At 35.2% G+C, this 16,677-nt stretch overlaps 1 non-coding gene and 1 pseudogene across 1 annotated transcript; both read right to left on the minus strand.

The window, feature by feature from the left end:
• Nucleotides 1-15,316: 15,316 nt before the first annotated feature.
• LOC125061969 lies at nt 15,317-15,435 on the minus strand. The gene has a single exon (XR_007119120.1). It is a non-coding gene; the product is annotated as a 5S ribosomal RNA (ribosomal RNA).
• Nucleotides 15,436-15,613: 178 nt separating this feature from the next.
• LOC125061968 lies at nt 15,614-15,726 on the minus strand (annotated as a pseudogene).
• Between the last annotated feature and the right edge of the window lie 951 nt (nt 15,727-16,677).

Here is a 16,677-nt window from a genome sequence, read left to right on the forward strand (position 1 = left end):
ATGTTATATATATATTATATAATAAAAAAATAAATATTATATAATATTTATTTTTTTATTTTATTTATTTAGTTTATTGTATTGTCACCAAAATCCAAAGTGTATACAAAATTTCAGATTAATCGGTTGACAGGAAGAGGGTGAAATTTGAATTACTAAATTTGACCCAAGAATAAAACAAACGGGGTGAGCTAAATAAAACCGTTTAAAAAGGAGTCCCTTTTTGTAACGGTTATTGGTATTATAAATAATTGTATTTCAGTAAAATATACTTTGTAGTAAAATCTAAAATCTAACAATTAACGAATTAACAAAGTTTTTAAATATATTCTGTAGCTAAGAGTAGAGAGACATACTCTTAAAACAAATTTGAAGTTTAATCTATATATATAAAAATGAAACCAGTTTTCCGTTGTCACGACATAACATGAAAATGGCTTGACCGATTTGTCTGATTCTTTTTTTATAATATTCCTTGACGTACGAGGCTGGTTCTTACGGAGAGAAAATTAAAAAAAAATTGAGTAAAAAAGTCTAAAAACAACACTTTTCTATATTCCCATACAAAATATTCGTAATAATATTTAAAGGCAATTTGAACTTTAATACCATACCATAAAGTTCAAGAGTTAGTGGAGGGGTTCCGGGAATGTAATTTTTTATTTTTTGACATAATGTATTTGTTGTATTATCAACTTCCTTTTTTTATTTTTAGCTAGACCGGTGTCCCGAATAGACTGTTAGGCGGTACGATGTTCGCCAGGCCAGCTAGTTAGAAATAAATATTTACCCGTTGTTTTTAATAACAAACGCAATCTTATACAAATACTCTCGCTGAAAGCAAAAGCGAGGTGAAGGTGAGTGGGTGAGGGCAAGATGGTATTGATTGCCACGCCCCCCGCGGCCCGTTGCCTAGTAACCGAATTCACGGAATGCCTTTAGTTCAAAAGGTTAAGATATATACTACACGAACCGTCTTGAGAGTTGAGGTTACTGAAATTTTTTCGTTATCTTGACAACACGTGACAACGTGAGTACACGTTCTTAAGTGCTAAATTCAAAATCAGTTATTCATTTAGGTAACACAATGTCTAACAAACGTCAAAAAAGAAATACATATTAAATGCTTCTTAATTTACTGCCAGTTCTCAAATCGAGGGCGTAGAACGGACGAAAAGAACTGGCAATAAACTCTCCGCCACTCTTTTAATCGCGAAGTTTATTGTTTTACAAAAACTAAACAGTGGTAAGTGGAGAAATAGTAAACAAGAAGAGAGTGTCTTCCCTTTAATAGAGACTGTAAGTAGTGTTATTGGACATTTTATGTTAAATATCCCTATTAGTAAATAATAATATTAAATTACTTATCAAGATTATTATATATATTGTTATGTCTTTGTGCAGAGACAATGTAATAAAGATAAAAAAATATATAATGTAATCTCTCTTCTGTCAGTAGCTCATGTCTGAGCGACGTGGTCAGCAAGGAAACATCTGGAGTGGTCTCTTTCCACTGGTTTCTGTCCAGTGCCTCTCTTAGTACAGCGCCCAGTTTTGAGGACGAGGTGTCTTTCACTTGATCCATCTGGATGGTGAACGGCCACGTAACCTTTTTATTCTGTGTTACCACAATCATTGGCTCATCACCACTGAGCATTGGCCGAAATAATAATAATGTAATGACGCGTAGCAAATAATACTTATTAAGTATAACTCTCCTTCCGCACAACTTTATATCCTACGAACGAGAATAAGGGTACCACGTAATTTTATAGCGATATAAATAATTGAATCAATAATAAGAATCTACCTTGGAACTCAGATTGTATCTGTTTAATCGCTTTGTCAGACCCCAGCTCTCTCTAATGATAGAATTCATTGCTGCTGGGGTCCAGTATAGCCCGAGGATGTCATGATGCCATAGTTTTTTGTGCTTCTATCTTCTGGTTACTCTTGGATACCACAGAGTTACCTGTTTGCGCCATTTATCACCTTTGCTTCAGTATGGCCTCAAGGTCCGGCTGTCATCTTGCCATCGTCTTTTGTGCTTCTATCCTCTGGTTACTCTTGGATACCACAGGGTTACCTGTTTGCTCCATTATCACCTTTGCTTCAGTATGGCCTCAAGGTCCGGCTGTCATCTTGCCATCGTCTTTTGTGCTTCTATCCTCTGGTTACTCTTGGATACCACAGGGTTACCTGTTTGCTCCATTATCACCTTTGCTTCAGTATGGCCTCAAGGTCCGGCTGTCATCTTGCCATCGTCTTTTGTGCTTCTATCCTCTGGTTACTCTTGGATACCACAGAGTTACCTGTTTGCGCCATTTATCACCTTTGCTTCAGTATGGCCTCAAGGTCCGGCTGTCATCTTGCCATCGTCTTTTGTGCTTCTATCCTCTGGTTACTCTTGGATACCACAGGGTTACCTGTTTGCTCCATTATCACCTTTGCTTCAGTATGGCCTCAAGGTCCGGCTGTCATCTTGCCATCGTCTTTTGTGCTTCTATCCTCTGGTTACTCTTGGATACCACAGGGTTACCTGTTTGCTCCATTATCACCTTTGCTTCAGTATGGCCTCAAGGTCCGGCTGTCATCTTGCCATCGTCTTTTGTGCTTCTATCCTCTGGTTACTCTTGGATACCACAGAGTTACCTGTTTGCGCCATTTATCACCTTTGCTTCAGTATGGCCTCAAGGTCCGGCTGTCATCTTGCCATCGTCTTTTGTGCTTCTATCCTCTGGTTACTCTTGGATACCACAGGGTTACCTGTTTGCTCCATTATCACCTTTGCTTCAGTATGGCCTCAAGGTCCGGCTGTCATCTTGCCATCGTCTTTTGTGCTTCTATCCTCTGGTTACTCTTGGATACCACAGGGTTACCTGTTTGCTCCATTATCACCTTTGCTTCAGTATGGCCTCAAGGTCCGGCTGTCATCTTGCCATCGTCTTTTGTGCTTCTATCCTCTGGTTACTCTTGGATACCACAGGGTTACCTGTTTGCTCCATTTATCACCTTTGCTTCAGTATGGCCTCAAGGTCCGGCTGTCATCTTGCCATCGTCTTTTGTGCCTCTATCCTCTGCTCACTCTAGGATACCACAGAATTACCTGTTTCCTTCATCCAACTTTGCGTGTGTGCCCTGTCTATCTCAATTTTAAGTGGTAGACCACTAGATTAGCGCGTTCATAAAAACCTCTTTAAATGTTCAGCCCCAAATGCCCCATTATACTGTATAATCGAATTAAAACGATCCGTTTTTGGTGTATTTGAAATGCCGAAAACAGTGTTATTTATGTTCACATTATCTCAAACGGGGATCTCGTCTTTTGCCGCTAGTTTTTGTCACCGAAGAAAAAACGCGGCGATGCCTTTTTGACTTTGCGATTTTTATCTTTATGGTATCATTGGTAAACTGTTAACCGTTTCAATCGGCAAATAAATAGTTTAAGTATAAATACTTAAATTAAAGAGTTTGTTGGGCCTAAAACCCTCACTGGCACGCTCAGCACTCGGTAGTAGACTCACAGGCTGCCCTTCGTAATTTGGTTGCTACAAATCAAAATCATTTATTCATATACGTATAAACAATGTACACTTATGAACGTCAAAAAAGAAATGTATATTAAATGCTTCTAATTTATGCTTCTAAGACTTACTTCCAGTTCTCAAATCAAGGGCGTAGAAAGAAAGAGAAGAACTGGCAATAAACTCTCCGCCACTCTTTTTAATCGCCAAGTTTTTTGTTTTACACAATGTTTGTAAGGAACTGCAACCATTACACCATGGTCCTCATGACATCTTAAGTTAATTTAATAACATAACTTAAAAACAAAGATTTGTCCTCTATCAGCAGGAGGCATGGTGAAATACATTCTCGTACACTGCGCTCTATAACAACTTACTTAGAGTCCTTCAAGAAAAGAGCGATTTTTAAAAGATCGGCAATGAACTTGTGAACCCTCAATGTGAGTGGCTATGGGCGGCGGTATCACTTAACATCAGAAAGTCTCCTGCCCGTTTGCCTCCACTTTGTAAATAAAATTAATAATATATTTTCGGTGAAATTATTAAAACAGCCTTGCGATTCTGTAACTCAGGCATTTTACCATTTGGCATTCTGATAAGGAGGAAGCTTGTAGTTTATTGTTTATTAGAATGCCAAATCGTAAAATGACTGCTTCACGACTGATTTGAGCGCGACCGCCACTGCGAAAACCGCTGTGCGAGTTCGAAAAGTGAGTTACAGAATCGCAAGGCAGTATGGAGAACTGGATATATAATATATACAATACTATGTAATGTGAAAAATATATTATAACTGTCCCTTATCAAGCATCAAGGGCGTGGAAAGAATTGGCAAGACGCTCTCCGTGACCCATTGATTAAAATTACGATTGTAAAGAATTTTTATTGATATTATCACGCCTTTTTTTCGAAGGGCAGAGACAACGGATCTCTACCTTCTACAGTCTCTACCTCTCTTGCTTCAGCCACTTTCATGACATTCACCATGCATTGAAGAAAAATAAACGAGTATTTTTAATAATGGATAAATAGAAACCTAAAATAATTTAAAAAGTTTGGTCCCTGTGGCAGTGGAATTTCCTGTATTGCGATATAATAATAATAATAAGCCTTCTTATTTCCTGTTTTACAATAGTTGGTAGTTGCTATATTACAGTAACCAAAAATATTGATTTTGTTAGTAGGTTAGCTTAGATTATCTAATCTATATTAGATTATGTTATCTATCTATATATAATATGTATATATATTATTTAACCTCGGTTTAGGTAAAGGCCTCCTCCAAAGATGCCATTTTTATCGTTCCTGTGCTATGGAGTGCCAGTTTTTGCCAGCTGATCGTTTGAGATCATCTTCCCAGTCGTTTAAGGGTCTCCCCTTGCGCCTCTTGCCTGGTGGTCCTTTCCATTGTGTAACTCGTTTGGTCCACTTTCTGCTAGACATTCTTGCTACATGGCCAGCCCAATGCCATTTCAGTTTTTGAGCAAAAGTTAAAGCGTTTGTAACTTTAGTAACGGCTCTTATCTTTGTGTGTCTCATTTTATTCACTGCTTGTGTAGAGAGCTTGTGTAGTATTGCGATATACGAGCGAGAAAAGCCTCTTTGGGGTCACAGGTACCGTCTCCCACATAAATCTTGAATTGACCATTTGTTATCTATTGGCGAAAAAACAATATAACATTATCCCCCGTGCGTAATGAAAACAATTCGAAGGGTTACGCGTTATACAACATAAAACATCCGTGCGACTTCAATACAAAAAGTCCCCTAGGGATTTGTGTGCCGCGATATTTCGGGCTACTAGTTAGCTGTTGATTCGTAAGTTCTTATATCATATTCGCGTGTAAAAAATTAGATTATAAGAAATCTGATAAAATTTAATATTACTATGGGGGGGGGGGGGTATTTTCTTATTTGGTGATGACGTCGACAGTAATACTTTTTTACACATATTACCCACACATTGTCTATGCTTTAAAACGAAATGCATTTTCGAGGATTCCTACAAAAGATTAATACGTTTATGTACTGTTATTTTTGAGAGTTTTGCTTACTGCTTTGATGAGAAGAGGGGGGGGGGAATTGCAGTAAATCTGCATACGTAATACTTGATCTATCCATCAAGATCTATATGAGTCAATCTGCTACGCATTACACGCTGGAAGCTACAATGCGGGTTTTCATAGAAGAGACTCGAGCAACAGTGGAACTGACACTGAATTTAAAAGGAATTCCAAATGAATCCGTTGCATTTACGAGAAAATCTTCCAACAAAAAATCTGGTTTTAAAGACGGTTTTATTTTGAGCAACCAATGAAAAAGTTCAGCCTAAAAGTGGTAGGGCGATGCTTCGACCTGCGGCTGTCAAAGTGATTTTTTTTTTTAATTATTTTATTAGTCATTAGCCAGCGTCAAGTATAAGATTTTTATGATTCCTACTTCTTGCCTTAGGAATTCGACCATGTCCCCCATGTACGGTTTAGGCACTCGCCTGGTACCGCACAACCCTCCCAAAGGCCAAGAACAAATTGAAATTAAATTAAAACGTGCCCTCGAACCGGGAATCGAACCCGGTACCCCTCACCTTGCTGCCACTTAATAAGACCGCTAGGCTATGAGGCCCCCAAAGTGAATGTTGAGGATAAAGTTCTGCTGGTAATCTTTGAAGCTGGACACGATTGACAAACAGCTAGCTGGTTGAAGAGGTTAAGTGGTATTATAATTTTTATTTTTAAGCCTATTGAACTCGTTTCTTTTCAGCAATGTCTGATGTTAAGCCCTCCATCTAAATGTCAGTCTCGCCAGTGTATATTTAATTAACAGTAATCATTTAATTTTCCATTTATAATCCAGTTTAATTATTTGTCAACTTGATCATGTACGAACGTGTTAAACTCAAATAAGTTAAAGTGAATATGGTCACATTGCCCGCGTTTGTGGTGGAGAGTACGACCACCAGAGAAGAGAAGAAAACATGAAAGAGATAGCAAGAAAAATTTAGCAGTCTATTTACGAGGCTTTCACCGAAGTTGTGTACTAATATTAAATATAATAACATAAAGTTAATGTAATTTATCGACTGTACTAGAATATACTCGTAGGTTATTTTTATTTCAACTATCCATTTAACATGTGTGACGTTTGAGCATAGATAAAATAAAAAGATTTAATAGACAATCATAAAGCGATAAGATCTCACAATCCTAGATAAATTATTACACACCTATCATATTAAAATTATAACCTATAATTTAATTTTCAAAACGGGCAACAAAAACCTGACGTCGGGTGTTGTCAGTTGAAAAAAATGGTCGCATATTTGCTTTTTTTATGCTTGTATCTTCTAGGAAGATGTTTCATAATTCATAGTTTTTGATTTTTCGACTTTTTTTTCAATTAACTCTTTATGACTTTGCTTTTGTGTATGTTTATAGGTTTGATAATTAATAAGTTTGATTAAAAATGCAGTAACAAAACGTTTGTTTAGCAATCGCTTGCGTCTGTAAATAAGGGATATTATTACATAATTAAAGTTAGCCGACACAAAAACAACGTAGTTTTTTTTAATAAGGCAGGAGGCTCATCTGATGTTAAGTGATGCCCATGTCAGATAGTATAAGATCCCGATATACAACGACCTTCACCGAGATGCTTATTTAATGAAAAAAAATTAATTTTATGATGTATGAGCGTCATGGGCAGCTCTGTAACATCTGGAGCGAATAATGTTTCTGTTACTGTAAAAGCTCGAACTGCAGTAAATCCTAACATATTCCAGTAAAACTTAAGATCTACCAATTCCTAATGGTAAATGTCCCAAAAGGTTTGCGATTCGAACTCTTAGGCCGTTTCTCCACTGCTCCGGTCCGGCAAACGTTAATTACCGATCCGATTTAGAAACTCACAACAGTACTTACGTACTTCTCCACTACTCCGGCATCCGGTTTTTAACGATCCGATAACTTGCTAGATCGGAACGCGGTGTTTTATCGGTCCAAGTATCCAAGAGGTTATAAATTATTATTCACAGGTTTATTTATAGTTTGTTTATTTGAAAGAATCTGGATAACCTGGACCAAACCAAATTATGTTGCTATTTATTTATATTTTTATACTACAGTAGTAGTGAACTATTTATTAAGTAGATTACAATATTTTAAGATAGACAATATAAAAAAAGTAATAAACTAGCCAGGGCAATATATATTCAGAATTTAGAACGTTTTATTAATAAAATAAAGTGTTTGGGTTTTAGTAAATATAGGTGTTGCATGATAAATATACAAGTATCGATTATTGTCGGATCGGATATAGTGGAGAAGCGCAATCCGGCGTTCCGATATTTTTCTCATGACTCATTCCGGTATCCGACGCCGGACCGGAGCAGTGGAGAAAGGGCCTTACCATCATTCCGTTGGTAAATCTTAGGATTTACATTAATGGCATGGTAAATGTTGAAAATCAAAACATGTCATAAGCTTATGTAAGCATTATATTTGTATTTCGTAAATTCCAAATAGAGAACTACTGATTCAGTTAGATAGATATGATAGAGATTGAGATATTCAGAGATATACGTTATGTGTTTTTCCAAAACAATTTAAATAAGTTGGTATTAGTTTTTATAGTTGGTATTACTATCATATGATACCTTTATAATACTATGTACCTGTTTTGTCTAATAGTTAATTAAAGTAAATAATTGTTTTATTCCTAAAACCAACATCTACTAGCGAACAGTGGTAAAACCTAGCATATACTGAATTCGAATGTTAAAAGCTCGAGAAAATCGTCGTATTTTCAGAAATTCTTACATTTACCAACTCATGTCGAGTTCGAGCTTTTACAGTAACATTTCCACTAAATCATATTTTCATGATTCATAATCCATGCAATAAATGTTTAGTTTACCTTCCTAAATAAGAGTTTTAGTTGTGTTAGTATTCGTTCTAATAATTAAGGATTTTTAGAACGTTTTTTAACGCAAGTTTTTTTGTTTTACACAAAGTTTGTAAGGTGCTGCAACCATTACACCATGTTCCACATGTTCGACGGCTCATTGGTCTAGTGGTTAGTACCACTGACTGCGAATCCATGGGTCCCGGGTCCGATCCCCGGCTGAGACAAACATCGATGCGATGAGCATTTGGTGTTGTGCTTAGGTCTTGGGTGTTTCAATATGTATATATAAGTACCCATAACACAAGCTTCACCAGCTTAGCATGGGACTAGGTCAATTGGTGTGAATTTGTCCAATCATAAAAAAAATGACATCTTAAGTAATAAATAATAATAAAATAATTTAAAAACAAAGAATCGTCTACACTTGCATGGTCAAGTGCAAACGTATGAGGCTCATTTGGATTATTCCAAGTTAGATACTCTAAAACTCCGACGTAACTTCATTGATCTAGTTTATTTGTTTAAATATTTAACTTTCATACTTATTTACCTACTTGCTAAATGTTCCTTTCGTCGTAAAAGTATCTATACGTACCTACGGCTCGCTAATCTGTTACTATGCTCCAATAAATAGCCTATCTCGCTCTTACAACTTGATCTAGTTATCAATTATGAAAATATTGATATATTTTACAACATTCTTCCAACTTATGTTTGTTAGTTTTCATTTAGCTTTAGTTATTATATGTTGCTTGTTTAATTGCCCTTGCTAGCTTGCTTATGTTCTAACTAATATAATTGATGTGTATGTGTAATATTTGTGATGTCATTTTATACATACACGTTGTTTTAGAACTTGTGAATAAATAACCGTTAAGCGAAACAGGTGTTAATTTAACAAAAGGCTTTTCAGGTCCATGTTCAACAATAGGATCTACATATAAGAATGCACACGAATGATTAATTGTGTTAAAAAAGAACCTTTTTCTAAAAATTGCCCTTTGTTTAAAGACGCCAAGTTGTCTGCAAAACGATTTTTGATGTGAAATCATTAATTATATTTTGTCTTACTCACGCATTCCATTTCACGTCGATATGATCTATAGATCCGATCTACAGGTCTATCGATCACGCGCTTCGTAAACTACATTTATTAATTTATTTGAGAATAGATTTTTTATATTATAATTATTAACGCTGTGTAATAACGAATAATTAACTTCTAAAAGTGGTTTAGTAACAGATATTAAACTTATTAATGTTCAGCACATCATACATAACGCTATATCTACAGTATATGTTACAAGTTATCTTTTATAAAATATATGATAACTATGGTAAATATAAATGTTACAAAAAAATAAATAAGTATGTAAACGGTAGACTGTCACAGCCTCCAAACTTTTTAAATTTGTTTTAATTTTATTTTTATTCATTTTTAATTATTTTTATTATGTAGGTTAAGACAATTGTAAATACTGAATATTTGATTGTTATGTTACAGGAATAAAGTAATAAAATTAAAATATTTTTTTGCTTTTTGTTAAGCTAAGAAGATATAAAAATATTGTAGCATTATGAGAATAAATACCTAAAATTTAGTACGTCCGTAGGTTCGATCCCCAACTGTGCACCAATGTGCGCATTTAACACTCGTTCGTACTAAGGTAAACATCGTAAGGAAATCCTTAGACGCCTTAAATTGGTCCAGGAATACCTACGATATAAACTTAATTAAGGATAAAATTAGTTAATAAGTTATGTACGGTTATACACGGCATACATTATGTAAAATTGTAATGGCGCACCTATAGCAAAAAATATAAAATCTCCTTGGACCATTTATATATTGCCAGTGTTACCATAGCCTATGGTAATACTGGCAATATATATTAACTGAAGGAATCCATAGCCATATAATCAATAAATTGTTTATGACCATCTAAAATTTGTAATATTATTTTACTTTTATTACTATGTATACGATAAAAAGACAATTAAAAAACCAGTGCCGCAACAACCTTTCTTTACAACTACTCAGCCTTGTGTGCCTGACACGTTGGCGTTTGGGTCTACATGTCAATCTTAGGATATTTTGATTCACCATAAGCAACTGTTAATTCAACACTGAACTACCGGGCATCAAACTCACGACCTGCCATCGAATGAGAGTCGCCTATCAACCACTAAGCTAAAAGTATTCCTATAACACTCGGAAGTTATTGTAAAATGCCTATATTAATAATTAAGAGATTCCATAGAACACTTTATTAGAGGATAAGTAATTATCTGTAAACAATATTTCATCTTGGCATGAAACAAAAAAAAACAAAAACGAAATGACCGCGCCAAAACCAAAACGCCCGTTCAAAACAAATAAAACCAAAACAAAAAATGAAGTCGGTTAATAAGTTGGATGACATTTGGGAATTCGAAAAATTCATTCTAAGCATTATTAATAGCGTTGGCGTCTGTATTATTAAACCGAGACAATTACGTGTTTAGACAAAATGGTTCATTAATTAAACGAATATCGTTTAGGTATCGTAACATTTGAATTATGAACGTCGGAACGATTCTATAATTTATACACAAAATTCGAAATTTAAAACAATTCAGCATTATTGTCAATTCCACGTTAGTATCCAAGGAGTTTTTATTGCTATTTTTTACTATGCGCGCGCAATTCTATAGGCTATGGATTATTACAATTTTATTAGCGCTTTGGCGCCATTCATGTGTGAATATTTGTTTATAAGGTTATATCTAGTGCAGATATTGTGTATGTAACTGTTAAGGTTGATGATTATCAACGAAGACGAACATAAAGGCAAGTTTATTGAAAGGAGACATTACTTTCATTTGTTCAATAATTTGTAAGCAATATTAGTTTACGTTTAAATTTAATTTAGATTTAAAACTTCTACTAATAATACTGTTGCGAGTTGAAAAACGTTCTCCGAATGCGTGATGGCCTTTAACAATATGTCAAACCGATATACACTTGATAAATATAGTTTTATTGTTCGTCTGGGTTTAAAAAAAACATTCAAAGAGCGGGTTCTTTATGCGTTTCGAAAACGCATTAGTTATTATGGGAGAATGATAATGTGATTATTGTTTTGCGAGCTTTTGGATGATTGATAGTCGATTGTCACGGATAATGAAGTATTTTGGAGTCTTTAAATTTTATGCCCTAAGGGCCCGACAACATTGTGATGTATTGATAATAAATTGATTTATAGTTCCAGTTCTAGTTTTTAATAATATGACATCTAATTATGTATATTTTTAGCGTTTAAGGTACTCTACTCACGAATAAATATCGAAATACAGCGAGATATCAGCATTAAAGGTACAATGCCACAGGGACCAAACTTTTTAAATTGGTTCTAATTTTCTATTTATTAATTTTTATTATTATTATTAAACAACTATACAGTATTTACAATATTCTTAACCTACATAAAATAATAATGAAGTTTAAAAAAGTGTGGTCCCTGTGGTAAACCTTTAATGCTGGCATTTCCTTGCTGTATTGCGATACTTATTAGAGGAAAGCACCAGTTCTGGGGTCACCAGTACTTTCTACCAACTTAAATAAAGATTTAAGTTGGTAGAAAGTACTGCTCAACTGTACTGAAAGTAGTGCACAGCTCGATAAAGATCGAGCTGTGCACTTGAACCCCACGGCCCAAAAGTAAATCGAAAGGGAACATAATAAATGTTGGATTACCTTTAGAAACAATTCATTCAATGACTGTTCATAAATATAATTTATTAACTTATTATTATGGTTATTTAATTGTTGCAGGTGCTTACAAACATATAAAAAACATCCAGGTTACTTAGAAGACTGACGGAGTATTGCCAGTTCTTCTCGTTCTGCGCCATTGATTTGAGAACTGGCAGTAATTTGGGAAGCATTATTTTTTACCGTCGTAAATAAGAAACAAGAAAAAAGATTTTATTTTAAATTTGAAATAAATATACACTAATACTCTTCGTTTATAATATTTTATAATAAACATAATTACGAGTTTTATTTCTCCGTATTACTCTTGGCTCTCTTATAAGCGATAAGGCCAATGCACAAATTGAAGCATATTATCGTGTTTTGTTTTCTTGTGTATATGTACATTTAAAACTCAAACTCAAAAAAATATCTTTATTCAAGTAGGTAACTAAGTACACTTTTGAATAGTCAAGTTAAATTAATCGTAAATTTACATTTACTACCAGTTCGCAAGTCAAGGGCGTAGAGCGGGTAAGAAGAACTGGCAAGAAACTTTCCGCCACTCTTTTTAATCGCCAAGTATTGTCATACAAATTGTTTGAACTGGAGCAATTCAATCCCAAGGATTAGGATCATTTAAGTAGTCCTCAAATTTATAAAAAGCTTTGTTGATTAATTTTCGTTTAACGAGGACTTTGAATTTATTTAGTGATAATTCTCTAATTGCGCTTGGGAGTTTGTTGTAAAAACGAATACAATTTCCATATAAGGAGTGATTTATCTTTTGGAGCCTGGTTGGTCGTACACTCAAATTAGTTCTATTTCGCGTATTATACTGGTGAAAGTCACCATTTGTTTTAAAATCGTTTATATTTTTTTGGACATACAACAAGGCTTCAAGAATATATTGACCAGATAGTGTCATAATATTTAATTCCTTAAACTTATTCCGTACCGACTCCCTCGGAGAAACACAACAAATACCCCGAACAGCCCGCTTCTGCAGCACAAATATGGATTGAACCTCTGCAGCAGCACCCCACAATAAAATGCCGTACGACATAACGCTATGAAAGTAGCTATGATACACAATTTTAGCCGTGTCCTCATCAGTAAACTGTCGGATTTTCTTTACTGCATATGCAGTAAAGTAAAAATACATATAGAACTATAAGATTAAATTAATAACCCATATTTGACATTAGTTTTAATTTAGTCTGTCACGCTTTCACAGATAATTATTTTGTGTATGGCATCAATAGGTATTGTTCGATTTGATTGTATCGGCACTGACCGAACAATGATTTAATTTATGTCGGATAGCTATTCATTTATTGAACCTAGAATCTTTTGATTTTTGGTTAAGGATGAAGGTGTACTGTTTCTCCAACCTAAAGATATCTTCAGGGGCATCATAGCCTAGCTGTCTTATTAAGTGGCAGCTAGGTGAGGGGTACCGGGTTCGAGGGCAAGTTTTAATTTAATTTAAATTTGTACTCGGCCTTTGGGAGGGTTGTGCGGTACCGGGCGAGTGCCTAAACCGTACATGGAGGACACGGTCGAAGTTCTAAGGCAAGCACGAATTATAAAAAAAATCTTACATTTGACGCTGGCTAATGCACAAACCGTGCCAGAGCCATAAAAAAAAAGGTATCTTCGACCAGTCTCACCACTGACTGCCTCCAGACTATTTTTTAAAATCTTGTAGCTAGACAGCTCAATAGTCTGTTTTCGTGAGCCTAGCTCTGCCTGAAATGGACTCTTCTACGACTAGTAGGTACATGGGAGTCTCCTGTGAGACGCGTCTCGTGGGGTGGTCAATCGTCTGAAGGGCAGGACGGAGTCCCACTGGAGTAAGCGAAAAACGAAGCAAATAAAGGGGGTTTTCTACTCTAATCTGAATTGGCTTTAAGTGGCTAAGGTACAGAAGTTGTATTTAACGGGAAATCCTTCGTTAGCGCGTTTCGGTGGATGACGTCATCGTGATTGCAATTATCAAACTCAAACTCAAAATAACTTTATTCATATAGGTAAACAAGTACACTTATGAACGTCAATAGAAAATATTAAAAATTAATACTAAATTTACATTTGCCACTCTTTTTAATCGCTAAGTTTTGAGTCATACAAATCGTTTGAACTGAAGCAAATCCAAGGATTAGGATCATTTAAATATTCGTCAAATTTATAAAAAGCTTTATTGATTAATTAACGTTTAACGATAGCTTTGAATTTATTCAGTGAATATTCTCTAATTTCGCTATCAGCAAAGTATTCTACCGAACCTTTTTCCAATCCGCTCCCAAACTTTAGCCGTTTGAAGATATGGAACAAAACCATACGAAAAAAAAACAGTCTTGATAAAATCAATATTGACATTTCAATAATTAATTGCATTTCCAAGGGTCCGTGAAAATAAAATTCCATGTTGAGGCGTGGTTGCCACGCCCGAGTTGACCATCCCACCTATTATTATCCACTTAACTGAATCACTTCTGGTTTATCTCGAGTTAAAAATATTTATTGCATTCTCTTTAGTACGCAATTATGAACCTAAAAAACTTTAGTCTGCTGAAACCTACTGCGGCATAATACACGATAGAAAAGGGAATAGCGGGTTCGATTCTCAGTAACAGTTAAATCTAAGGCTTGAGTTTTTGACTAGTTAATATTTTTGGTGGTGGATGGACAATTCGAGTGACGAACAAAATTCAAGGTAGAGGCTGTTTGCCGCCCTTGCCTCTACAATTGTCCTAGAATATTTTGCAAATATGGAAGTTTTCTACACCGAATCTAGAATGACAGGCGAGAGGGGAAAGTCATCGGTAATTTTTTCTGAGGGATCATACTGGTAATACCGCCACTGATTCAAGTTAGACCCTAAATCTTACCTACAGCCAAAGAACCTACTAATTCTTCACTTACTCTGGCATTAAGAATGTATCACTTAACAGATGAACCACCTAACGCTCTAAGTTAAAAATACACTGTAGGTCACTTGAATTCGGTTATAAACGGTGTAAATAAAAAAAACTTTAGAGGTGTCAAGGGTCACCCGGATGGAACGAAATTCCTTTCGATTAATTTATATGTTAGTTGGTATCATAACAGTATGATAGATTTTCTCGACACCAATCTTACGACGAAAAAAAAAAGCCAACGTCACGAGGTGTTCCCAGGCGGTCACCCATCCAAGTACTGACCTCGCCCGACGTTGCTTAACTTCGGTGATCGGACGAGAACCGGTGTATTCAACGTGGTATGGACGTTAGCGATAGCTCAATCGAAAATGTAAAATATAACAACTATAGCAAAAAGTGTCGTTACAACTTTTGGTCTTAATTTATTCCGTCTAGCCCCCTTTCGCAACGCTCGATAACTTCGTTCCAACAAGACTAATTTAGTTAAGTGATTCCAAAAATAATTTTCGTTTCTTATCACTACAAAAAAAAGCCATCATCACGAGGTGTTCCCAGGCGGTCACCCATCCAAGTACTGACCTCGCCCGACGTTGCTTAACTTCGGTGATCGGACGAGAACCGGTGTATTACAATAGCAAATAGCAAAAAAGTGTCGTGACAACTTTTTGTAAGAATTTTTTCCGTCTAGCCCCCTGTCACAACGCGCGATAAGGAACTTCGTTCCAATAGCTAGTATTCGAGTACCACATAATTAGGATTATATTAAGTCCATGTCTGTTTAACATTAGTAAACGACCTCCGATGGAGTGAAGGTCTCCTCCAAATTCTTCCAGTATCTCTTATCCTTGCCACCATTTTCCAATCCTTCCCCGCTATCCCTTTTATTCCATAACTCATCTTCAGGTTTCCTAGTAATAGCATTACCTTCTTTTATTTAAAAAATAAATAAATAGGCGCTCTGTATCGAGCAACCCACGCTTTTTCACAATAATACCAGTATTTTTTGTTCATTACCATTTTCAGCCAAAATTAGGAATTATTTTTCACTTTTTAGTTTGATGTGCTTTAAAAGCTTGTTTTTTAGTTTTTTTTAACTATTTTTAATTTTTTAGTTAATTTTTTTTTTCGGATTATTGCATTGTCATCGATCTTTGACAGGTGCGCAAAGTTTGAATTAAATCTGTCCGTTAAAAGTGGGTCAAAATCGAGTCCGAAGGAGTTGGTTACATACATACATACAGGTGAAGCTAATAAAAAGCGTGTAAAAATTGGTTTTGCTTTTACGACTTTGTTCTCCGGGGCAAGTGATGTAATTAGGGTTAAATAACGACCAACACATAACCATATGATATTCATAACACATATATAAATAAATTAATGTTTAATACAATATCAATCTACAAGAATGGTTATTTATATTTTAAACAAAATGTGTTTGCGTATCACTGTTTAATCATTCATGAGGCACGCTTGCGGTCTATCTTTTATCTACAGGTTAGATAAATATTTGATAAGAATGATTCCTATTTTGTAGTGTAGTCATCTGAACTTAAAGATAACGAACAATGTAGTCATAAGTCAATATCTTAAAAAT

The sequence above is a fragment of the Pieris napi genome, chromosome 24, assembly GCF_905475465.1.
Source record: "Pieris napi chromosome 24, ilPieNapi1.2, whole genome shotgun sequence".
Lineage (NCBI taxonomy): Eukaryota > Metazoa > Arthropoda > Insecta > Lepidoptera > Pieridae > Pieris > Pieris napi.